This window comes from Dromaius novaehollandiae, chromosome 24 (genome assembly GCF_036370855.1).
Source record: "Dromaius novaehollandiae isolate bDroNov1 chromosome 24, bDroNov1.hap1, whole genome shotgun sequence".
Taxonomy (NCBI): Eukaryota; Metazoa; Chordata; class Aves; order Casuariiformes; family Dromaiidae; genus Dromaius; species Dromaius novaehollandiae.
The window spans coordinates 6,091,427-6,117,393 of record NC_088121.1 but is presented as its reverse complement, the minus strand read 5'-3'; the positions used below and the strand labels follow the sequence as shown (position 1 = coordinate 6,117,393).

Genomic DNA, 25,967 nt, shown 5'->3' with positions numbered 1-25,967 from the left:
AATGGTCATATTCCTATTTTATGTTATACATTTTGTCCTGCAAAGGCATCACATCTAACAACTCATGGAGATGGTCTGGAACTGAAACGAATCCAACTTTGAGAAATGTTTCAATGAGGATCAGAATTGGTGGATCACCTCTAATCAGAGAGCGCAACTATGAAATTTCAAATTAGAAGTTTCTCTTTGAATTACTCTTTCAGCAGCTCAACCTGTATGAAAATCTTCATTAAGATTCTTAGAGGTAATCCTGATTTAGACTGCGATATTCTTATATAGGTGGGTTCCTACATTTGAGAGCAACCATGAGACATAGCATGTGATCTGCAACAGTTAAATGGTTACTAAGAACAGAAGAATGCTTCTAATCTATCAGACTTGAAGATCCTTGCAAATTCTAGGAGATTAAGGGCTTTTCTGCCATTGTTCTAATTAAATGTAAACAATAATGAAATCTCAGCTTGTCATCACTGGAAAAGAAGTAAAATTTCATGTTTTGGATCACACCTACTGAAAATACCAGAAAAAGTCACTTTTCATAATATAAATGGGTAGGTGAATGGTTTAATTTATGCTCCACTCTGACAGAAATCACAGATTGCTTTTGTCAAAAGACTAACTTCATCTGCGTGCTTCTTCAGAGTGACACAGCACTTAAAACAAACCATGTACCCAAACAAAGTGTAAAGTCTGCAGTATTACTGAATGGCACCAACAACAATGGCACTCATTTTTTAAATTGGAATTTAGTGCCAGTGAAAGATATTTGATTTTTTTGTTCATATTATAGGTCAATTTTCCACATACTCTCCTCTATTACTCTGCATATTATGTGTTGCTGCACTGGTGAAAAACAGCTGATTCACCTTACCTTTATACAAAGGCATCTGTTTTGATTGTGACATCAAGAGGAATAATTTGCCTGAAGCTAACAGCACTTAGGAGATGGACACATTCATGTGAACTAATGAAAAAGATCACTTCCTTCCTCCACAGCTAAAAACAACCATGCACATACATGGAAGAGGTGTCCTTTTCTCTCCCCAAACAGTGGCATATGCATTCTCCTAAAACAGTGGTAGGTGTTAGATACAAAGTGTATTTGTAGGTCTTGAAGAGTCTGAGCTAAAACACACCTTCTGCAATTCAGTTCCAAGCAAGTTTTCAAAATTTTTCACAGTAGTAGAAAAAGAAGGAAAAAATAGCATCACTGTTGAAATCACTGTTTCACCTTGTGTTTGAATCAAACCCTTCGAATATGCATTTCTGGTCAGAGAGCAAAGTTCTGATGGGTTTAATGGCACTTTCAATGTACTCCTCAGCGCATTCCATCAATTTTTTTTTTTTAAATTGCATCTCTTCTTTCTTTAAATACATTAATCAGGCTAGTGTAGGCAAAACGGATCCATTGGACAATGCAATAAACATGAATTATCATCTATCCAACACGCATAATGGCTTAAAAATACATAATAGCAGGTGTAGTTTAAATGATTAGTTATTACACCTGTGGTGGGTCTGATTCAATTGGGGAAAATCATCTTTAATAGGTTAAAAGGTTTAGATCACCAGGCTTCCCTTAAAGTGGCTGTAGAGAGGGTATGATGGAGTATGCTGTCATTACTAATTCATTTAAGAAAAACATGGGGGATACAGCAAAGAACAGCATAAACGAGTGAATCCAATTTAAACATCAGGTAAAGCAGAAAACACCTTTTAAAAAAGCATGATAAATGAATTTGGAAGAGAGATGAAATTGACATATTTATTTTAACGGGAATTTGACAAAGTCCTGGCACACTTCAAAGTTGGGAGAATATAATGAATGGGGTATTTTTCATTCTCTTCTTTTTCTTATTTTCCTTCTTTTTTTTCCTTAAGTTTATATTCAGTAATTTTGAACCATGAAATAGTATAGCAGAATATCCCACATAAAGTACATTTGGTCTCATTTATGTGCACTTGATCTGTCTCTGACTGAAATGCAGGTGACAGGCAAATCGCGCATTTAAACAGTGCTGATATTGCTATGCCAGATTCAGAAACATAAAGCACACAAACTAATAACCTTAAGATAATATGCTGAATAAGAAAGATGCCCAAATGAGCAGACTAACAGATATGCGAACATATCAAAACCACTTTCCTTCTAACAGTAATTACTTGTTTGTTTCTTCAGGAACTCTTCAACACTCCCTCCTACATTTAGGGAGCTAGCGACACAGACACAAAAGGCTTGCAGACCTGAAATTCTGCAAGCTCTCAGATTCTTTCATTAACATTATCATTTTATAAGTACAAAAAAGACCTGTAAGATATAAGCAGTATTTTTCATTGTCTTATTTTAACCATAACCTTTTTAACATTTTATTTAACATTTCTAACTCTTTACTAACACTTATTTTTGCCTTGTAAAAATGTAAGCATTTCAGTAGTAAATTTCACCTCAAAATAAACTTCTATTTTATCTCTTCCCTGCACCATTTCCTCCATTCTTCACAAAGGTTTTACTCTTAAGACAAAATGAAATTACAAGCAGAAACAAACTTCACAAAAACCAATTCTGAATAGTTACTCCTTTTCTCTTATTTATGTTTGCATTTACCTCTAGAGTACATATTCGTCCTATAGGCTGACCTGAAACTTCTTCCTTTTTGTAATTCATCTTATATACACGAACAACTTACAGAGCAATTTTGGCCATGTCAAGATGCCAATATTTTCAACAACAGTGCACAAGAACTTTCCTACCTTCTAAGGATGATTTTCTTTGCATGAACAAGGACAACTGCAGTCCGTAATTTAAAAAACAGAAAAAGAAAAAGCAGGGGAAAAATGAGAAAAAGACTTCTCAGTCCTTTGGACAGATGAAGAAAACATGTTGCAAGTAGCACTCTGATTCAGCTGGTAACATTGTCCCATACTATTTCTGTGTCATTTGTAACACTTATCCAAATTTTTCTAGTATCAGGACACTGCCAAGTAGTATGCGTTGTATCACGACTCTGATTTTTAGACTGCCAACACGCACAGGCCAGAAAACTAGTTTTATCCAGCAGATCACTATTACATATTTCTTTTAATAAAAAACTGTGTATTTGGTTTTTAAAAGCAAGTTAATTCCATAAACTTGCTGTGCCACCAGGCTTTTCCTGCAGTGATAGGATACAGAAAGACACACTTCTGACTGATGGTGGCGGGTGGAATCTTGCACTACAGTTGGATTTTCTAATTAGAAGATGAATGTGACTATTCATGGATTATATTTGTGTCTGGCCAAATTACATAAATTCAGGCCAAATATTCTGCTTCAAAGTCAAAGATACAAAACGGAGACATTAACTTTACGGAAGACATGGGGTAAAGCAGCAACGCTGTGAAATTCTGGGCCAAAGCACGGCACTTTGACATCATAGCCAAGGTCCCGCATTCCCAATTTCCCTCCCTCTTGTGTTAGTGGAGAAGGTAAAGCCAGCCTCATTCGTTATTATGCTCAAAGCTGCAGGATTTTAAATCAAGAGATCTAAGCTACTTTATCGGTTACTAGCATTAGGAAAAATAAGCTATCAATTTTAAAACACAGTGGCAAATGCCCACTTTCTGCCATCTCAAAACATTTCCAATCCAAAAAAAAAAAAAAAAAAAAAAAAAGGAAAAACAAAATCACCCTCATTACTTAAACTTCCACAGGATTTAGTAACACAGGTCCACATGGAAAAGAGAATCAAAAGCCACTGGGAGTGCAGCCAGTAAGAGCTCTAATAGATTTCCTAATACTGGGAACCCTCTGTAGGTTATTACTGAACAGCATTTGTTGATAGACTGAGACTTTGAGATGACCTGTGATGTAAAGGTTGGGTCTGAATTATACGTTGCAAGGGATGGTATTTTGTCTTTCTGAGTGGATCTGTATCTGTTTAAATGCAACACTTCTTTTCATTAAGCAGAGGCGGCACAGGCCATGAACTATGCACAGACAGTTTACATTACATGTGCGGAAGCAATCAACACTGGCAATATACATGACGTATGTAAAAGAAGTTGGAATTAATTTTTTTCCACTGTATTAAAAAATAATAATATGGCAGCATCAACAAACACTCAACCTATTTTAGCCAGAGCAGAAGGCCACAGCTATAGGGCAAATGGAACTGATCAATATATTAGCCTACAGCAACACCCCCCCAGTGTACAGCTGTATGTTTGCAAGGCTCAGAAGATTAAATTGTCTGTGAAAGGTTTCTGCACTCCTACTCTAAAGGAGATACCCAGAATCCTGTTAACAAGCATCAGGCTAAAGCCAACTTACCTTTTAACAAGGGCTGACTTAAAAGCCTGGCACTGCAATGAACAAGAAAACCCCTTCGAACAGAAATGCTGCATTTTAGTAAGAAATCAGTGCTCTGTCAGGACTAACTTGACAAGTATGGTCATCGGTGGCACAAGGAAATAGTTGCAAAGCAGCTGTTAATCAGGGAAACACATCATAGAACGCTGATGCTAGCACTCATGAAAAAATGCAAGGGGCTAATTATGAAGCCATATATCTCACTAAAGAGGCACTGTTCCTTGAGATTCCAGGCAGAGCTCTCTAAGAGTCAGGGTCCTGGGACGCTGCACACACAGTGTTCTCTAATACAAGCTTCCTTCTCCCAGGACAAATGCAAATTCAGGGTTTTGGGCCCCAGAATTCCCAATTTATATGTCACAGAACGTGCTTGTTCCTTCTAAAGCAATCATCTGCAAGTCAGTCAGGAGAGAGGAAACACTTTAAAGCTCCTTTAATTTTCTCAATATTTTTATGAAACCGGATAGAACCCCAGGAGTTGTTTCTGTTGTAAGAGCACTTAGAAACCTGCAAAGTTTGGGGAATCTCAAAGTCCTACAAAGAAAAGTTTAAAAATTCAAAAAAAAAAAAACCCCATAAAACAGAGGAAATAAAAAACGAATAAAATTTAAAGCAAGATTCACAGGAGTCAGAACCAGAAAGAACAAAGGCAAGGAAGAAACAAGCTCCAAACCATATCTAAAATTAAGAATCCAGAACTAAAAGAATGAAGATTAGTAACGAGAACAGGGTAATAAAAAAACAAAAAGGAAAAAATCCCAAGTGTCCAGACTCAGACATAAGAATGAAATCTAACTCAAGATCATCATCACAGTAACAACCAGATGAAAGGTAAAAACATTATATTCCAAACATGTATTTATCACCCAATTTTCACTAATACTTGAAAGAACAAGACTCCTAAAAGCAAACACGATTGTAAGCTAGGGGCAGGTGAATTTCCATTCAACATTCTGAGAAAAACCACGAGGGTAGCAGAGCGGGAATAACCTTGGGATGGCCAGAGCGGTGGGAACCGCGCTAGCACAGAGTCAGTACTCCCCCTAGCCGAGGCCTGGGGGAGGCTCATGTTCTGAGAGGCAGGCTTCACCAGCCAACGAAGCCCAAATTAAGTGTTTTCACTCAGTGGAAATGAAATGTTTTCCAAGATGAAACAGAAAGAAAATTGAGGTTTTAGGTAATTACTAGTTGGCATTTACATATCACAGGCTGGTTCAACACCTATTCATTTTCCTCTTTTATTTTCAATTTTTTAAAATTGCTCATTAAAATGAACACATGACAGGGACAGGGGGGAAAAATTACTCTTCCTCTTTTTCCTGAGGACTCCAAAATCCAGATCTACTTTAAATACATTTATCTATAATTATCACATACAAAAAAGCCTTACTTAATTTACATTAGCAGGGTGACCAAAAAAAATTTTGATAAAAGCCAGAAAAAATCTAAGCTGAGCTGTCTTCACGTCATCTTGTTGTGCCTACTTAATTCCAGGGCCAGCCTCCAGTGAGCTGCGACCCCTGCCACTCCCTAAGCATGTTGGCATGAGCAGAAATGAAGAAGCTGAAAAAGCTTAGGTGTACACTGCTGTCCGGTTCCCACCAATTTCTTGCAACAATTTAGCTACAGAGACACACTTTCAGATGCTTTCTTTCGCTTCAGCGTATTTCCCCTCATTTCTATTTTCACTGCAAAGAAGTCAATTTATATGGTCCTTATTCTCAACTTCTTTGTTCTGGGAGCCACTTCACATTTCCTCCAGCTGATCATAAAGGCGTGATTTTCCACATTCTTTATTCACGTAAGACTAGCCTTTCCTCACATAACCTCACCACTGCCAGGGATCCTTCCCTATAGCACAAATCAGACTTGCAGTTTCTCTCACCTCTGTGGCCTCTCCATCCAGATTCATTGTCCAGTCAAGTATTTCCTACATGCAAAACCCTTAATTTTCCTGCACCCTTCAGCTTTTTTAATTTTAACCTCGTAAAAGTATTACTTAACTCCACAAAGCATTCCAGGATACAATTTGTATGAAAAATGCCATATAAAATAAAGTTTTATTGTATTATATGTTAAGGACATAAAACATCCCTGATAGAAGTGTACAGGAGCTGACATGATAGACTAATATATTTTAAGGTCTATTGTGTAAATATGTATTTAGGGAATTCTAAAGCATGGTATTATTGACCCAAGTCTCTCTTAAAACACATTGATATATGGAGTAAAAGCCCTTATGAAAAGTAGGAACTTCGCCTGTGCAGTAGTCACCTTTCAAAGTGAAATATCTCTGCCATCTTAAGTTCTTTTTGACTCGATTTAAAACATAGTGGCCTTCTTGATAAAATTCTCTTTTTAACAGAAATAATACTCATTCGAGTAATACTTACACATAAAAAATTAAAGAGAACAAGAAACCTCTACACATGCTTTAAAAGAAACACGATAACTATTTCTTTACGCACAGAATGTGTTATTTACGTATTTTTTTATTTCAGAAAAGAATACACCTCCAAATGAGACTTTACAACATCAAGTTCAACCTGACACAAACTGTTACAGGCAAGTGACAAATGCTTTAAAAACACCTAATAAGAAATATTAGCAGATCAATAAATTACATCTGTCTTAACTGATAATGCAGCCATAATAAATTTTAACCACTGAGTAGCATAAACCTTTTTTCTAGAGTTCAAATATTTTAATTTTTTATTGAAAAGGAGAGGAAAGATACAATCTCATTTCTAGAGGAAAAATAAAAATCTCCTTTTTTGTACTTCTGCCTAAACTTAAGTTGCAAGGTTCCTCTAATCACCAATACCACCAAAGAAGGTATCAAAGCAAGAGGAAGAGAGACAGGGGGAGGAGGAGTGGAGATAATACTTGCAATCCAACTGTCAGCAAACTATTTGAAGTTCTGTTTACATAAAAAAACAGCAATAACCTCAGTACTGAATGTACTGGACCACTGTGGATAATACATAGACTAGCAGATCAGTGTTTCATGCAAGCAGGTAAAGCATCTAGCTTCCAAGCGTGGATGAAGCCAGCGTGTCATTGGCAGGTTAACAAACTGATTCAACAGGACCTGAGAAAGATGCCAGGGACAAGGTGAAAGGTTAAAATGTTGATTACAGAGAATCTAACTTTGTAACTCTTCAGGACAGTACCCAAATTACACATCATTTCTCCCTTCTTACAGAAGGCATCACTGAGGCTCTGTGCTGTAAAATTAATGCAAGTGCCAAGTTGTTGAGCTGAATCACTCCAAAGGAATGTAATGACTCAGTGTCCGAGATGCTCACTACAGCAGAAGAACTGTGAGATCATTCTGTGGCTCTACAACTAAAAAAAACGCATGATAATAGTCTTCAGAGGAGTAGATGGCAGCATCCCCCAACTCTCACCTTTTCCACCTCTCTCCCCATGTTGCCATTTGCAAAGGGTTCAGTTACCACAGCTTTTGAAAGAAATCTCTTTTACTCTATTAGCTTCACATGTGCAGAGGGTAAAAAACATGGAAGCAGTAACTTGCTACATTTTCATTCTTTTAACTACAGAATAGACAAGGACTGCTGGAGCTTCTTTCACCTGCTAGGGAGCCAGAAGATGACTTAAGCATAGGAAGTCTGTGTCACATCTAACAATAGTGTCTGAGTACTTAAAATGGCTATTGAATGTTAGACTCCAGAAGGCTAAATCAATCAAAGAGACACAGCAGAACAGGATCGTTGATCACACTTACTTAGATCCTTCTAATTCCACGGACAAGAGACTGGCAAATACCACTAATACAATGGTTTAGATTTAATTCAGAAGATTCAAAAGTAGATCTCATCTGTGGGAGATGTGAGTAAAGATGTTTTAGATAAAAATGACTCAAATGGACAAGAAAAATCAGCAAGCCCTTATTTTCTGGACTTGCTATTGTAAGAACCCCACTTGATAGAACCCTTAATCCATAGGAAATGTAGCTTAGAAAATGAGTGTTTTCCTTGCAGTGACAAAAATCTCACACAATTAGGGGTTAAATCAGGGGGCTGGTCTGGCATTGCTGTAAGGAATATTTGAATGTGAGAACGAACAAGGATAGATGAGGAAACTACTCGGATCACCAGACTCTAGCAAACAAAAGGTTTCATGCTGGAAACATTAAAGAAGCTGGAAATGGTGACAGGTGCACAATAAATCATGCAAACCACAGCAGTTGGGAAGTAATAGCAAAAGAGGAAAGGCTCAGAACACTGGAGGACCTTTATGTAAATTTAATATTTTACTTAGAGCTCTTTGGGACAAGAATCATCCTTTTACTCTGTATTTGCACAGTGCCTGGTGCCGGTCTGCAACTGGCCTCCTAGACACTTATTGCAACACAAATAATAATAAAGACTGAGCAGACCATGCACTTTGTTCCTGCTGTTAATTGCCCCATTAAGGGAAAAAACAAGTAAGGGGCAAGAAATCTGATTGGCCAGAGCTGCCTTGTCTATGGGGATTGCTAGCGGAATAAATTTATAGATTCAAAAGCAGCTGCGTCCCTTCTCTTTGTCCAGTTCCAAAAAGAAAGAAGCCCACATCACAAAATTTCTCCTTCATATGTAGGAACTTGCATGAATGGTTTCAAAACCGAGCTTCCCTTTCAACTCTTAGGATGCTTCCTCCAGAATAGGAGTGAAACACAATATAAGGGCAAATGTGGGGAATATTTCCACTATGGCTTTCCATGCCATAAATATTCTACAAAGAAAGAGGAGACTTCATTTTTCCCATGGGGTCAATTTGGCATTTTTCATGGGTGTTACATGCACTATTTAAAGAAACAAAGCATATAGGTATCAGGATAAATTCAGGATGCTGCTCAACCAACATAGCATTCCTGTATGCACCAGGAATTCATGTGTCTTGATCACCAATTCCTCTCTCTTGAAACTTTTTAGCAAGAACCCACCATCGTAAACTAAATCAAAATGTCCAAGAGGTTTAGTTCTGCAGAGAATTAAACTCAAGCCAGGCTGTTCCTGCCTAGCTTCTACACAGAAATTTGATTCCAAACCAAGAAAACCTGTAAAATCAGAGAAAGTTCAAAACAGCACTTATAGTAGTTTTTGTTTTCCTTAAACCTTGGAGCAGTCAGCACATGTCAGGGACTATTACAATTATGCTCTTTACCTGCTGAAAAATTAATAAACAATTACCCACTTCAGGAAAAATAAAGCAGGCTTTACCTTGACAAATGCTGCAGAGACCATCAACAACCTCTCTGAAATCTGGGTCCGTACTACAGCAAAGCATTAGCATCATCATAAGAATGTCCATTGTTGCCACAGAGAACTGGCACAACTGAAAGTGAGTGTATCATGTTGCAGATACTATAGTGCTCAAGACTCTGCATCTGATCCACAGGAGCTACAAGACATTTTTCTGTCTTTGTAACAGAACGAAGGCAGTTCAGTCTTTACAACTGCTTTGGCCCAAGTACAGGCTGTTCAATCAATTTTTATTAAGCCCACAAAGTGCAAAACTGGGAAGGAATGTTTGAAATGCACCAGTTCCAATTCTGCTAGGCCAAAAAGGGCCTGCACATTGCCTCCATGGCTAGAAGCTCTGCCATGTCACACTGCAGTAGCTTTCTAGTGGCAGGAAGTCAAGCTCAGCTTTCCAGGACATCATGAGAATGATAAGTAGTACAGGCTTTCCTGAACAAATAGGCGAGACAGCAAATGTCTGGGATTTTGATAAATTCTTACCAAAATTTATTTGCAGTCCAAATCCTCATTAAAATCTGCCATTCATTTAGCTCTTCCCTAAAATACTAGCAAGTTCTACACTGACTTTCTTTACAATCCAGAGGGAACTCAGGTGCACTTGCACTGAAAGATTTCCAATTAAAAAATAAATAAATAAATAAAATTAAATAAATTCCACATATCCCTTTTTAAGCAGACCCAGGCTACTCAGTGTTCTTCCCAACTTAAATCAATGGTAACCCAATTCAAATGCCTTACAGCTCTGTCTGAGAACTAGTGGGGAGATCAACGCTTTTTATCTTAAGGATTATGGATCGCTACTTGGCTGACTAACATACCCAACAGCCCATTATAAATACCACAAAGGGCACACTGTTTCTCTTTCAACCTCTCAGATTTGAGAAAGCAGTGTATAAAACTTCATCCCTCTATGTTGTAGTTCTTAGCCTGCCTGCCTCATTTCATACTTTAAACATACTGAGATTTATTAACCTTTACAGTAAAAACAAATAAAATAATGATGAAGTAAAAACGCAGTGAGGTAAGGGCTGCAGCTAGCACCGTTTATCTGTGGAAATCCAATTAGTGCTCAAGTGGCAGAGATACCTGGAAAAGTGCTCACAATCAAATCAAAAAATGATACAAAAACATTAACCTGATGGCTAAAAACTCCACATTTAAACATTTAAAGTAATAAAGGCACTTTTATTGAGTATTTTCTATATTTCATTAGGTCCCAAATTGACGAGGAGCTGTACAGATGCATTTCCTGGGCTTTTGGATCCTCAAACCAAATGCTTGACTTTGTTGTTGTTGTTGTTGTTGTTGTAAAACAAAAAAGGAACAAGCATTTCTTGGTGGAATGGCAAGCTTCTTCCTGCAGTAGCAACATCAGCAACAACTGCATATGCAGGAAATGCTGAGAAGTCCATGAAGACGTTCTTAGATTTTCCATATTTCATTCTGTACTCGCCATGACATGAGCATAAACGAAGTCTGAGTTATTTAGCTATTTTAGAGTACCTGGCTTTACCTCTACTGCTGAGCTTCTCTCAAAGCCATGATATCATGGCCCTCAGCTGGAAAACTGACTAGGTTAATGAAACAGTTGCTAGAAAGACAAGTAAACCACTGTACATCTTAGTAGTCTCAGAAAAGATGACGGGGCTGAATAAACAGTGAGATTAATCAAGTCCCTAGCAATAGTGCCCTGAAATTAGGTCTCCTTTGCAGGGCTTACAGAAAAAGTGTGCAGTACAATGTCCATTCTCTATCTGGGGCTTTATCTTTCTGGATACTGCAATTCTGCTGCTTTTTGTCAGCATTAATTTCACTTTAATCTTTTAAAAGAGGAATCAGGAGAGAGTCAATGTCAATGAACAGAAGACCAAACTTCTAAGTAACAATTTTCTTCATCTCTCTAAAACCACAGAGCATGAGATAATAATTTGCAAGTTCGTGAACATCCACTAGAACCTGCTACCACGTTTGCTGGTAGCAAAATGTTACATGTGCTTCTGGTATCAATCTATGAATGCTGCTTTTAAGCTTTACACAAAGGAGTTGAGTATATGCATTTAGAACTGACTGCATTAAATGCAAAATATAATGCACTGAAATTCCATTCCAGTGTGAATAAACTGAATTAAAGGAGCAAGCTTCCTCAAACGCCACAAAAAGTACAGAAAAAAGAAAATGCCCCTTTTCTCTTGTATTAGTTATTGCACAATTGCTCCCTCCTATTTATTTATTTTATTTTTGCAGTCTATTTTTAAAAGTCAAAAGCTCTTGTGCTTTTCTAGGAAGAGGACTTCATGTTTCAACAGATCACTGTCAGGAATTTTTCCCTAATGCTAAACCATAGCTTCCTTTTTTTTAATTTAAATTCACTACTCAGATACAAATTCAAGATTTAAGAATATCATATGAACAATTTGGATTTTAAATACCTGAAACTGCGAAGACGGTTATTTCCTGACTTTGCCGTTTCACTGAGCTGCTACTCACACATACTGAACCGACTGGTCCTATGTGTAGTATTCTCTTTCTGCAGAGAATATTCATGAATTAGCTTTTAGATGCCTCTGTACAGCCTGTCTTCTGGGAGCAATTTCTATGTCTCTTTAACTTTTGTGTATGTATGCAAATTATAAAGAGGAATGTGATACCTGGAATTTGCACACTGAAATGTAAAATGTTTAAAATAAAAAATTAAGAAAAAACCCTATACCAAACATTCAACAAAGCAACATTTAGACTCCCTTCTTCTGCTTCCCCCGCGATCAACAGGAATGAGTACTGAGTAAGAATCTTAGTGCTGAGAGACCTCTTGCTCCTGTTTGGAGTATAAAGAGTCCTGCTTTATTATTCTGGATTTGCATGTGGCAGCAAATGTGTAAATGTTTTAATAATACAAAAAATCCCAATAGAGTGCAGGAGGAGGATATGAAAGAAGGAAATACAAGGACGTTTACTTTCTTGAGAGTGAGATAGAAAGGAAAAGAGAGAAAGAAGATGACATGATAAGGCACAAAGCAAGCTTTCTGAGGTATATCTGGAAAAAACTAGAAGAGAAATCATTAGGAAGTCCATAGTGCATCTACAGTGATACAGTGTGGATCAATTCATTTAACACTGCCCTGTACATTTACAGAAAAGTACCTTTGATATAATAAAGGCTCATAAACACACAGAAATTGGGTTAGACCTGTTTCGAATTCCTGCCAAACAATGGTTCAGAAAAATGAAGCTCTATTTTAATTAGCTCGACTCACGAGTGATTTGATAACAGCAGATGCTGTCTGAATGCTTTCAGCTTGATGGGCTCCACATACATGAACTTAAGAGGGGCTTTGATGCAATTAGGTCGCTCTCTCTCCTTTAACATGCGTTAAGCTCTGGAACCAATGGCTTGTGTGTATTTAACATCTTGAACTAGAAGGATATTGACACTCTTCCTCATTCTTCTCCAAATGAGTGAAGATAAAGCAAAGAGAAGATGGTTTATTTTGGGGTTTGTTCATGCAATTTCAACAACTTGAGGAAGAAAGGAAAGGGCACCAACACATTACCCCCAGAGTAATATTAAAGTCTTAATATTAGACCTGTTTCTACCACAAACGATGCTTCCTGGCACAATTTTGCAGTCTTGGTTAGTCCCAGACAAAAAATTTCCCTAACAATTTCTGATTCTACTTATGACATTTTCTGTAAAAACAAGAGGGACTCAATAATTCCATACATCCCTTTCAGTCCTGTATTCCTAGAAGATACTCCATGCCAACACACTGCACCATTAGAGTGGTTTCCATTCAGTCATGGCACAGTTCTCCCATCTACTGTCCGCCATTTTCTTTTAGAGGCAACTTCTCCTGTTCCTGAAAATATTTATGCATTGACATCTTAGAAAACTCTTTGCCTTTCTAAACTGATCTAACTATCTTACTCTGTAGCCATAAAGTACAGGCATTTGCTAAAGGACACATGCAACATAGGAGCTGCTTCAATGCATCGGGGACAAGGCTAATAGGAGGTCTTGATTTGTTAATTATCTGTCAGTTTGTCACAGTTGGGCTGTAAGGAGTGGGTGGGGGGGGGCGAATCTTTCTGCTTGGCTCTATCTTTCTCTAAATGCTGAATTAGGCTGTCAAAACCTTCATCCCACCACAAGAGACTGTGAAAAGAAGAGCCAGGCTATCTTTTTCTTCTTCCTTCTCCCAGCAGGATATGCTGCTTCAGATGTCCTATCTTCCCACCATGTCTCCAGAAATGGATAAGGCATATATAAAATGACCTTCACACCATCACACCGTGCCCAGTTTAGTCAAGGGACGTTAGCAGACCTGAGCATGATAAATCAGGGAGGAAATCCCATTGCCAGGGGAGAAAGCAAGAGGCATTTATTCTGCAAGGAGTCCTAAAGTTGCTACCTGCTTAAATCGGCATTTCAGAGCAAGGTTTTGGAAGGCATAAAGTTTGGCCCCTGTGAAAGCATACAGCTAGATATACATGGAGTTACAGAAATAAAGGAGGGGGGTAACGGCAAGATTCCTTTTCTTCTTACATCTCTGCCCCATGTAATCCTCTTAAGTTTAAGTAGGGGTAAAAGTTCTGGCTGTGAAATGGAATAAAGCATGGAATACCCCCATGGAGACAAAGCTAGAAAGACAGAAAGCAGGCTCTGATATAGCAGTAGAATTTACTATAAAAGCTTATGCCTCTTAAATCCAAGTAAATGTGGCTGTTAAGCTATGAAAGCCTATGGAGAACCCCACCCACTCCTCCCTTTTCCCTGCAGGCCACGTCCAGAGCATCACCTCACTCAAGTCCTCTCTTCAACAGGCCCTGGATTATGTAAAAACCCCCTGCAGGAGCTTCCCACGTGCAGCAGACACACCCCTTCCCTACCACCAGCGATGCTTCTCCCTTTGAGGTGTGGGAGGCTCCAAATTTATTCCATGTATGCATGGGTGCTGCCTGCTTGAGATAGGAAAATTGAGGGCATTCAACTTTGGCTTTGTATGGGTGATCAGAAATACAAAGGTACCACACGTTACCTGAGCCAGAGTAAACGACCATGAGCATTCCCCTTAGTCCACTGCAGCATAAAAAAAAGGTGTCTTAAGTTAACGTGGTTTATTTTATACTTAAAACAGCCCAGGAGCACCCACACATGGTCAGGACACAAGTCAAACCCTCAAAGCAATTTTCTTCTTGAGTGCCTGGACCATCTTCTTTTATAGTTTGACAAAACCGGTACTTTTCATCTTTTGAGGTAGGATCCCTTAGAACAAGCATTCCATTTTCCAGTGTGATTCACCTACCAATATATAGCTAGTCAGCTGCAAGGGTAAAATACGAACTATAGTCTCCTAACCTCATTATTTAGTCCTGAGCACTAAACAAATGCTATTTTTTTTTTTTTTTGCACAGTCCTACATTCCCCAAATGGGTTTTGCTGAGAAATCCACTGGGGACAAAATGACTCTCTGTATCTTTCATCAGGTAAAGTTAATAGATCCATTTCAGGGAACACTTGCAAAGCTTGTCCCTGGAAAATAAAATTTGCTAAAGCAACACTTCTAAACTTTATGCAAGCTTGACTCCCTTTTGTATTCATCTGTCCTGGTGGCTCATCCCACATTCCGCAGTTGAGATGGCAGCAAGTTCCTTCTGGAAAATGAGTTAGTGGAATAAATGCTAACTCTTCAAACTAGGAGAAACAGAACTCCTGACAGCAATTAAAAGTAGAAAGCTGTTTACTGGCTAGTGACTTTGTGACTTCCTTTGAAGCCTTTTGCATACCTTTGGGGGTCATAACCTAAGTTTGAGAAACACTGCTTTAAGGAACTTAACTATAAAGAGGAGCAGGTGATGACATAGCATTGTTCCCCACCCCACTCCTACATAAGAGTTTAGAAGCAATTTCTCAGCAGGTCCTGGTGGCCTCAGCCCCTTTCCCTTCAAAAGCTCTGCCCCATAGTGATACAGACTCATGGGTGTTGAGATGATGCTGGAGATACAGACCCAGTAGCATCATCGATAATGCAACCAACGCAGCAGTCAACATTAGTTACTCCAAATCACTATAGGGCAAGGCCCGTGTCTTTTAGAACGTCTGCCTCTCAATCTTCTGGTCTTTAATAAAACCATCCTCCCAGCCATAGGGTGTAACTGGAATTGTACATACGCATGTGCATGCAAAAATATAAATGCATAAGGAGAGATTCAGTTCCTCATTAAAAAATTGAATAAATAAGAATTCACCAAGGAATTCTGCCAGAGTCTGATTTCCAGATCTGGTTTTGCTGCATTCTTGCCCACAGCCTGCAGAGTTCTGGGTGCCTCCCTATCCTTCTCCAGCTTCACAGTCCTCTTCAAATTCAGACTTCTTGCACCTATAATTACTAGGTGCCCTGTGCCAGGCTCCTTTAATTAACCAACCCAACTCTTCTCCCTTTGGGATCAGGCTAAGCCCTTTTTTATTAGTTCCATCATTTCAGTATCTAGGCCTAAGCAGGATACCTCATGCCACTTTGAGAGTGGACTGTAGGGCGCAAATGACTTCCAAAGCACTGGCGTGTTTCCTTGCACAAGAGACAAAGCAAGGCTATGAACCAAGGGGAAACGGCATGAGGGCTTGCTACAACACCTTTCAAACTTAATTACACCAGCAAAAGTGATACAGCTGAAAGTCCTGAGGAAAATGCCTGGCATGATGGGGACCTTTGTGTGCCAGTTAGATACTGCTATGGTGCTGAAGGTCCTTCAATCCAAAGAGGAGCACAGAGGCAAGAACAGAACAAAGCCCTTACTTAGTCATTACACTGCAGCCAACCTTATGATTTTCAGGGCTTCAAGAAGAGGAGAGCACATCAGTGAGAGCACTATTTCCGCAAGCCTCCCTCTCCCCAACTGCCACTGTTATACCAACACCTGGGAATGGAGTTTGAATTACAGGTCCATGCAAAGCCCTAGAGGAACAAGATCCCCATTTCATTGTCTGTACTCAAGACTCCATGTTCCTGTCTCCCAGAAGAACTAGACAGTATCTGGACTCTCATCTACTAAGTGGACAGCCTTGCAGCTTCCTTGCAACCCCTGCAGGCAGTTTCTTTAGCATTTGTTGATATTTTACTTTTAGCCAAGACACTCTCATTGTTGGAAGCTGTTTCACCTATTTTGTAAACAAACTGCAGCACATACTCAAAAGAGACATGTCAAAATGCACACTGGTCTTTTCTGGTCTGTGGGATATTCTGCATGTATGTATTCATGCATGTGGAGAGAAGAGAATGGAGGTGAAAAACAAAAGAGCTGGCTGGGATTTCTCAGGACAGGCGGTCACTCTAGTTGCACAGCTTGACTTCCCCAGAGAGTTATCTCAAGGAGAAACCAGCCATCGATCTTGGGACACACAACTTCCAGGACTGTTCCTTATCTCAGAACAGCCTCTGCCACGAATTCCTGCATGCGCTTTAATGTTTAAATTATTAAATGCATTAATGTATTTACATTATTCAAGTCTTATGTGCATTTTTCTAAGATAATTTATGTATAAGAGTTTGAATGTCCATGACTGTTAATGTCTACAACCCTTCCTGTTCATTATTGATTCTGGAAGGAAAAAAAAAAAAGGCAGTGTTTTAATGCCTTATTTTTAATGTATTAAGAGTCTGAATAAGTGCATTCTCTTTTTTCTTTTGTAATTTCATAATTTAAGTAGTGCATTTATTAAACTGACACAGTATGAATTGTGGTGAAGTCTGGCACAGGTCCATGCTGCCAACGCAGCCCAACCGACCATCACACTACTCTGCAAATCAAGTACAAGCTCAGCCGCTCTTATGCCAGCTTTTACTCCCCTACCTGAAATCAGAAGAAGGAACAGAAAGTACAGAGAAGTCTTTTTAAAATACATTTTCTTTGCTATTTACATGGCTTTGCTCTGTCATCTCCATTTTAAGTCAGTGAAAGTTGTCTTCTGCTATTTATGCACTGTTTTAATGCAAAGCTGTTTTCAATGAGCTCTGATAAACATGTACCACACTTAAAAAAAAAAAAAAAAAAAGAAAGAAAGAAAAACTCCAAAAAGCTCCAAAGCTCTTCAAAAATCTAAACCCAATATAATTTTGTTGCATCTACACCACATTTGTGAACACCATAAAAACATTTTTTTCCTAAATAAAAAAAATTGCCCACAGTTTAATATTCAGAGGCAAGTTATAGACAGGAATCAGGTCACCTCCACTGTTGAACCACAGCCATTTCTGGAGCAGAATGCAACAGCTATTCAGCAATAGTGGGCCATCTTGCTTGCCAGTTTGGGACATGAATGCTATAATAGGCAACAGAAACTGCAAAGAATTCAGCTAACACACAATATAGCTACCTCCACTCACTCCACCCACACATAAATGGTGTTGCATGGACATGCACTTTATATATAAATTATGTATAAATGTCTTAGATGTTTATAGCCAAAAATACTACTTTCAAAGTCCAGTTTTTACTGCCAGACAAATTCACTGCCAGTTGAGCCTACAAAGAGCAACACTGACACCCAAAGGCCTTTTAGCTTAACCTTTGGACATGAATTTCCTGCAAGAAGAATCCAGGGGCTTCATTTCTTCTGTCAATATGGTAGCCCCAACTCAAATCACCTATCAGAACAACTCATCAAGAAGCCGAACTGCAGAGAGATAAAACTTGCTGTACGTAGGCACTGTATGTAATTATGAGTGTGTGCATAAGTTTCACAGTACATTCTGCATAATTACAGCCTTGCCTGGCACAGTTGCCAGTGCGAGCATGAACACACACGCACACACATAATGTATGCGCAATATTGTGCATATGGACTTGGGAAAAGGCAGAGAACAGCGAAAGTTGCTGGCTGTTGTTTTAAGAGCTGACTCTGCCATTTCTAAGGTTAAGTTTGTGTTTTTTTGCTACTCATTACCATTCTTTAACTGTTACAATTTATATCAGCATATAATGTTAAATAATTACAGGGAGCGGAGCTCACTCTAGTGAGGATATAAACGCGCTGTGGGATTCTACAGATTTAAACAAATAACACTCACAGCAGGGGGTGAGCAGATGAATTAGCATTAATATCCTGCCTGGGAGATCCCAGTGCAGTGCTATGGCTTAAATACAGATCTTTTCTATAACAGTCAATATGACAGCTACGAGCAATACAGCCCTGCACATTTACTAGTCAATATAGCTGCTGCAGCTGAAAGAATGCCCTTGTAATAATCCATACAGCAGCCAGCTAAAATAAATAACTTCCCTTTAACAGTCTATATAGCAGCCAACTGCATTAAAACCTTCCCTTTTAAGGTCTATACAATAGTCAGCTAAATGGAAAAATTGGCATCCTTCTTGGCAGCTTCAGAGGAAAGTCAAGCATCAAATGGGCTGGAGACTGAATTCTCCTCTCATCTTTGGGGGTGGGGTAAGGGGTGTCCTTTCCATATCACTTTGGTGGGGAATCTTGCAATCACAGCTTGCAGTTTGTTTTCTGTGTAGATGATTTAAGTCTCCAAAGCTATCACTTCACTACCTTCCACAAGCACTATATTTACTTTAAAAAATAAAGACCAAAACCTATTTCTTTCCTCAACAGAATAACAAATCAGATAGACCACAGCTTCCCAGAAGTAGCCAGCACACACATCCAAATTTCCTCAAAGTAACAGCAACAAGGCTTTTGTTAGCACACTTACAATTAGAGAGATGCCCCATCTCAGTCTAAAAGCAGAACCCAAACCAAAACTCTCAAGTTAGCCACTACTTTTTTACTCTCTAGCAAGAAGCAATAGGCTGTGGGGGGTTAGGAATCTACCTTCCTTGGACTGCACCACAGTACTTCATTTTCCAACAGCAATTGCAAAAGATCATAATTCATGATCATGACAATTAATGACAATCATGACAATAATTCATGACAAAAATGGTTACAAAGCATCCAAATCTGAAAATTGAACTGCACAAAAATCCATGGCCACAATGAATTCGGTCGTAAGGCCACTATATAGTTTTTATATCTAGGGTCAAATTCTGTTCTCATGTACATAGTTTTTATACTGGTATAACTCCATTCTTCTGTGATGGAGTAGCTGTAGATTTACGTTGTGAGTTACCTAATCTCAAAAATAGACCTGTAGAACTTTGACAAATTAAAACAACACATTGGGGGGGGGGGGGGGATTAGAAAGTAAAACAACAAAAGCATAAAGCACTTAATATTGAGCTTATAATTTACAAACTGTTGTACAAGCAGTAATAAATCACTAGAAAATAAAATGTCTACATATTTTCACATTTTCCATATAGCTGGGAGTGATAAGACTGCTATTGATAGGGAATTCTGCCACTAAAGTACTATGTTTGCTGGTTTCCTACAAAAGAAAAGAGACAGATGACAATTTTGCTACAAATGAAGCAAAAATGGCATGTATTTTTTTAAATTCCACAAATGAAAAACATCTGCCTGCTTTCCTTTTGAGAAACCTGTCCCTTTGGGTATATATGAAAAAACATAAACACAAACAGGGGTCTTAAATTCTGAGCAGAGGTTTGACACCTGAGTCTTTTCAAGTAATTGATCAAGAAAATGACTATTTTTTCAGGTAACAGGAAAATTCTAAAATCTTTCTTACTGTGAATGCTTTCATTTTTTTAACTCAAACTTTAAGGGAAGACTGCAGCTACAAACACATTCCAGCTTACTGCCTCCCAAATTAAAAATAAATACACACCACCCCTACTCCACAAGTCAGGGTTTGAAGCTTTGACCATATTTTGCAAAATGACAGTTATTAAAAACAACAAACATGCATCATAGTGAGTCATCTGGTTTCCAACTTCTGAGTCAAAAGGGGCTGATTCCACACAAACTGAAACCTGGCTCTCTGACTACTTGCATGTTTAACGATTTGTATCTCTGCACCACAGCTTCAGAACAGGATGTGGAAGAAAAGAATGAAAAGGAGATGGGAGAAATGGGAGGGGAGGGGAAGAGAAAAAAACACTTCTTTACTGGTCCCAGTGTCACTGCAAATAAAGACCATGTCAAGATTTAAACCATAATAATGGAAAGGCTATAAAGGTCCCTGCTATAATGTTTCCTCTGATATTCCCCTTCATAAATGCCCTCTTTATGTTGCATGCTTTGCAATAATACATGTAATGTTTGTGAACTAGCCCCGCTGGGGAAGCTGTATCATATGAAGCTTCAGAGAATACAACATTAGAAGCCAGACAGTTCTTTTCCCAGTTCCCCAACTTTTGTCAGCTGCACCCATCTCCTCAAAGGGAACTCAAAAAACGCGAGGAAACAAGTAACCTAAAGCAACCTCTAGATCTGCTTAACTGGAAACCAAGCTGTGTGTACTAACACACGGACATGCAGTACAGAGTTATGTCTTCTTCCAAGGCAATACTTTCCTGGGTAGGACTAAATGCCTCTTCTCAGATCCCACATGTGTAAGAATCATGAACTTCACAGCTGTGCCAGCGAGATCAATAGCATCCTGAGCTTCCTCATGGCAGCGGCAGCTAAGAATGTCAGTGCCAAGAGAATCTGCACAACAGGTCCCTGCCAACACCAGTGCTGTGAGCCTCCTGACACAAAGAACATGTGCACCAGGGGTACTGGATGCAACGTCTCTTTCCTTTCGCATGTACACAGCAAGAACTGTTCTTGGCTCACTTCAGGTATGCTGCATGGAGCCCAGCTCTGCCTTCCCAGAAGGAATGACCGCCAGCAGCTTGAGGCCTATGCATGTCTGGTGAGAGAAGAGCACTACCTCCGTAAAAAGAACACCTCCATAAGAATTTAGGAATCCCACTCAGCTTTAATACTGAATTTCCCAAGTGACCTGATACCACTCTTTGAAAAAGACTGGGTGCCTGGGTAGCTGACCATTAGAGTGAGAACTAAGTCCCTCTTCATGGAATTGAGGTAACTTGATGTTGAGAAAGGGGGTGTCAAAAATACAGGGCAGGGAAGGTGCGGTGTCAAGCAGGGAGGCTCATCTCAGTCTTGACTGTAATTCTCAATCATCGCATAAAAAGTATTTATATCCTGTTGGCAGCATGTGTAACCAATGCGACTCTTCGTGTCAGAACTGTCAATTACAGCCTTGACTTATGAGGAAAGATTAAATGAGCTAAATATGTAGAGCTTGGCTAAGAGACCAGGATGGGGGTGGGGGAAAGGAGAAATGATGTGATAACTGTCTGCAAACATCTGAAGAGTGCAGATGCTTAAGGAGGAAAGGAATCACTTAGGGTGGCACAGAAAACAAACAGGAGAAGCAAGCTGGAACGAAGACACTGGAAATTCTTATTGTGTAGCAGGGAAACTCCATTCCAGCAACATACACTCAGTTGTAGAACTGTATCCCAAGAAATACCATCATTCAAGCCACTCAGAACAAGACTTGACAAAATACTAGGAAGTTGACAGCAGAGGACAATCCTGCTCTGACCAAAAGGTGTAACAGATAATGTAAGATGGTTAGGCGTATTGTGAGTTATTTCTTGTGCTCGTCTCCAGCTGTAAAATCATTTTATTAAACAGCTAAGTGTATTTGCATTGTTACTTTTCCAGAAAGGCAATTGTCAAAGTAGCCATGGTGTGTTACAGGATCACAACTGAGAAAAGGACATGGTCTGTACAATTGTAACTGGAAAAGCTACGTACACTCAAAAAAGTTATTAGGATGTTTGAGAGAACCTGCAACTGAAGTGGCATACAGAGAAATGTGAGAAACGTAAGCAGCAAGGAAAGTCTCTCTTCCCATGAGTTATTTAGGAATTCCCAAACTAAGAATTTTACCAACTCTCAACTTTCTAGTTTTGCAAACCTTATTTCTGAAGAAGTTGGCATCAGAAGCATGTGAAGGACGCATTCAACTACATCAAGTCTGGGGAAAGTTCTTTAAAGTTCTTGAATAAGTCATTCTGTCTTTCTCTGCCTCAGCTACCACACTTTTAACATGAAGAAGATGCTACATACTCTGCCAAGGATACTACTGTGAGGCACAACAAACATGCTGTAGAGACTATAAATTTTTCTTATGGCATGACCTCTCAAGTAAAAGTGAGAAGAAGCCAAAACATGAAGAAGATTATCACATGCAGGCAGCTATAATCTTATGAGAGTCACTAGCTGTCATGAGAGTAACTCTCTTTGATTATAGTAACATTGACACAGGCAGTCTCTGGATAAGGGCAAAAGGACAGTCCAACCACTCCATGGTGTTAGAGGTAGGAGAGGAATGAAGAATCTCTAGGAACACTTCCCAGGTTATCGGTTTAACAACAGAGTCAAAAGGCACCCTAAAGAACAAATCTCCTATATAAAGTTATTTCAAGAAGGTAAAAAGACAGACTGATGTGAAGTTCCTAAGCTAGTCCCTCCTCTCTGCTAAGCAGAAAGAACTGTGAGCAATTGCTGCCCTCTACAAGTTGTTTTGCACATAGCATATTTTCCACATACATGTAGTTAAAGTGATACTATTATCTCACCTTGATCCCATAACCCATCATTACCAAAAAGTACACAGGGCAGGCACCTCCTTGCTGTGTGCCATCACCTGCTCAAAATTAATCAGTGCCCTTTCTGACAGCTGGGATGCACATAACAAAGTGCTTGCAATCTTTCTGAGCAGGCAGAGAGCTGGGCTGCCAAGTGACATGGAACAACCAGCTGACAGCGAAGCAGACTACAGCCTGTAAGAAATTGTTTGTAGGTGTAGCATGTTTATACCTCCAAAACATCACATGAACATAAAGAGAAAAATGAAATCAATTTTCTCAAGGGGAAAAATATCAAATAATGTTAAATATTTTTCTATCTGGATGCCAAACAGTGGGTTTTCTTCCACTGTCAGAGCACTACACATCCCATTTTGCCTTCAGTGAGAGATGTGGGATCTCTGGAAGTCCTATCACACATGAAGTTAAAAGAAATTCCAGCCTCTTAGTACATAAATTTCCTTGCATGTTTTGTAAAAAACAACTTTGAGTATTACAACTATTTTAAAATCATCTTAAAAGTCTTACGATCGGTAATGTTGCTTTGTCTGAAAAGCAAGTACGAGTTGCTTTCAGAACTTCATTCTGCACAAATGGATAGAGAAGACTATAAGCTGCTAACTCACCACACTGCTAGGGAACAGAAGACAATCGCACCTACCCTGGCTGTTATGCTGTCTCACCCACCTGCTCTAAATTGTCATTTAACATGTAAGCTCTTAGGGACAGGCAAAGACATTATCACATTTTGTACAGCCTGATAGGGTTCTAATCTGCTTTGGCCTGTAACTACTGCAAATCTCTAGCTTTCATATATTAGCATACAATGCTACAGTAGAAGTTATATCCCAAACTGTTTTATTCCAACCTCTTGTAAAATTGAGATTTGAAGTAATTCGAAGAAAACTTTCCCACTGATCTCAGACAGGGAGTTTAGCTTGATGTGACAGTATTCCTTTAACTATGGTCTGTTAGTAAATCTGTGCCTCTGTGTTTTGTGTGTATAATATATTTGTCTAAATCAACAGAGTAAAAGGAATCGACAGATTAAGCAAGTACATTTTGCATGAGCCACAAAAGAAGTCAATGAACACACAGCAATAAGAGACACAACCAGGTAAAAAAAACAACTGCCTCAAACTTATCAAAAGGTCAAACTCAACAGAGGTCTGCTTAATAAATTAAAGCATTCTCCAGGCAGCTAACCAAAGTATATTGCGTAAAGCAGTCCCACACCTCTGGCTCCCTGTTCCTGGCCCAATAAAACTGGTATCTGCACAGCAGTTGCCTTCCACAGCCTGATGAACAACGGTCCAACAGCGGCAACCCACAGCAACATATTCAGGAACTCCCCAAACAAACTGAAGCATTATCACACCATTAGGGTTACTGCCTGTACAGGAGGTCACAAAGCTGATAGTCTCAGTCTCTCTCTCTCTCTCTCAGTCTCTCCCCTGCTGACAGTGGTAAATTATCCTGACTAATGTTTCACTGGGGGCTATAAGTTAGTTGCCTACTGACTCTGGCTGTCTGGGAATCCCCTCTGGATAGATTTACTTTTAGAGAATCATTCAGTACAGGCCACCACTCTGAACAAACCCATTGTGGCAGACAGAAATTTGTACAGTGAATAGGTATAAATCTTGTTTTCAACAATAAAGGATGGGAAAATGGAAAGCAAAAGTGTAATGGGGAGTGTCCCTCCTGAACCCTCCTGTCTCTCATATCAGCTTTGGAAACAAAAACCCTTCTGAAAAAAATGACACTTTTCTGCAAACCCCAGAAGGATTGCCTAGACTAGAATCTTTGAACTTTAAAAGAAAGCATATGAACACTAAATTGTATCCCTTGTATAAGACTGTGTTCCAGAAACCAAAGAATGAGTTTTTCACTGAAAATATCTTTTTTGCCTTCATTTCAAAGAACATTTGCAGGCAGAGGTGAAACTTCAAAAAATACTTTGTATCTCTTTTTCTTCAGGGACTGATAGGACAGAAAGAGAGCATCTATTACTTTTTAAGGAGAGAGGCATGGATTCTGACTGGGCCCAATGATTTGTTCATCAAAAAGGCTACAAACACAGATCCTGAGTCCTCTTAGTTACCATTAGAGCCAATGAACTCTCTCAAGCCTTATGACACAATTCTGTAACCCTTCCTCATTTCCCACTCACGGTTTTGTTCGCATGGTTAAAGACAACACTACTGTTCATGTTAGGCTCCCACAACTTCTAATTACACCAATTAGAGCTAAAAGTAGTCAAACTTAAAATCTCAACTATAAAGCTTCTTCCTCAGAAACCTAACTAAAATTCTCTTTAAATATAGTCTACCAAAGAGGAAGCTTAACAGGATAGATACAGTTCAAAAAGGAGGCAATGCAACAGAAAACATCTAATCATTCTATTGCTGGTCACTGAATGCTAAGCACCCAAATCCAGGCAGCTGAGAAAGTATATGAGGAAACTGCAACCCTGTCCAGTCCCAGTTTCAAGAGTTTTATCCAGTATAGATACACATATCATATTTTACTTGTTTACTTCCAAAGAAATCTCAAAACTCAACAACAAAAATTACAGAGGAACTAAATATGCGCATAACCAAGCCCCAGCATCATGGTTTCAATTTGAAATTTCAGCTGATGGTACAGGAAATCAAACAAAGATACAAACACAGAATGTGTTGAGTACAGGCAAAAGACAACACATTGACATGTCTTTGGGCCTGGAAAACACTACAGATATAGAAATTTAAAGTTTCCTTTCTGGTCTCCATTTTATCATTATTCCTTGATCACCAGAACAGTAGTGGGAAAAA

The 25,967-nt window shown here is 39.0% G+C and overlaps 1 protein-coding gene across 2 annotated transcripts in view; it reads right to left on the bottom strand.

Annotated features, from left to right (window-relative positions):
* Positions 1 to 25,967, bottom strand: part of PEX14 (peroxisomal biogenesis factor 14) — an 81,210-nt gene that overhangs the window by 43,107 nt on the left and 12,136 nt on the right. The window lies entirely within an intron of this gene.